Source organism: Palaemon carinicauda, chromosome 2 (assembly GCF_036898095.1).
Source record: "Palaemon carinicauda isolate YSFRI2023 chromosome 2, ASM3689809v2, whole genome shotgun sequence".
NCBI classification, from domain to species: domain Eukaryota; kingdom Metazoa; phylum Arthropoda; class Malacostraca; order Decapoda; family Palaemonidae; genus Palaemon; species Palaemon carinicauda.
Window position 1 is genome coordinate 44582874 of NC_090726.1, and position 607 is coordinate 44583480.

The window sequence follows — 607 nt, forward strand, 5'->3', positions numbered from 1 at the left end:
AACCTGGCAGTTAGTCGAGTGTGCTTTTTCATATTTTTTTTTTCAATTGGAATTTTCACACTATCTTTATGTAGTTTTAGAGGTTCTATACTTCCCGTATAGATATCTTCAAGTTTACTAACATAAGATTCATCTATTCCTTGTATTTAAAGGGGTTTCATTACTACTAAAGTTTTGACAGAATCAAAAGCTTTCTGTAGGGTGGAAGTAAAGGTCTTTACAAGCAAGCTCATCTCAAAGAGTTCATCCACGGGATTTTCTCTTGAGAGGTACTGTAGAAGCTAGAGGGAGTTTCCATGAAATATCTTTTAGGGAGAGAATCAGTTTGATAGCACCATGCTCCTCCTCATAGTTATTCAAAGATCTTTTGTCCACGTTAGAAATTTTTGTAGGTAATCAATCGTAAAAGTTCTAATCAGACTAGTGTTTATTAAGTTTACTTCTGAAGGATAAATACATATTTTTATTTATACATACTGTGTATATATATGTATATATGTATATATATATATATATATATATATAGGAGGATAGATGTGAGAGAGGAAAGAGAGCGTGCTAGAAATAGGAATGAATGGCGAGCGATTGTGACGCAGTTCCTGTAGGC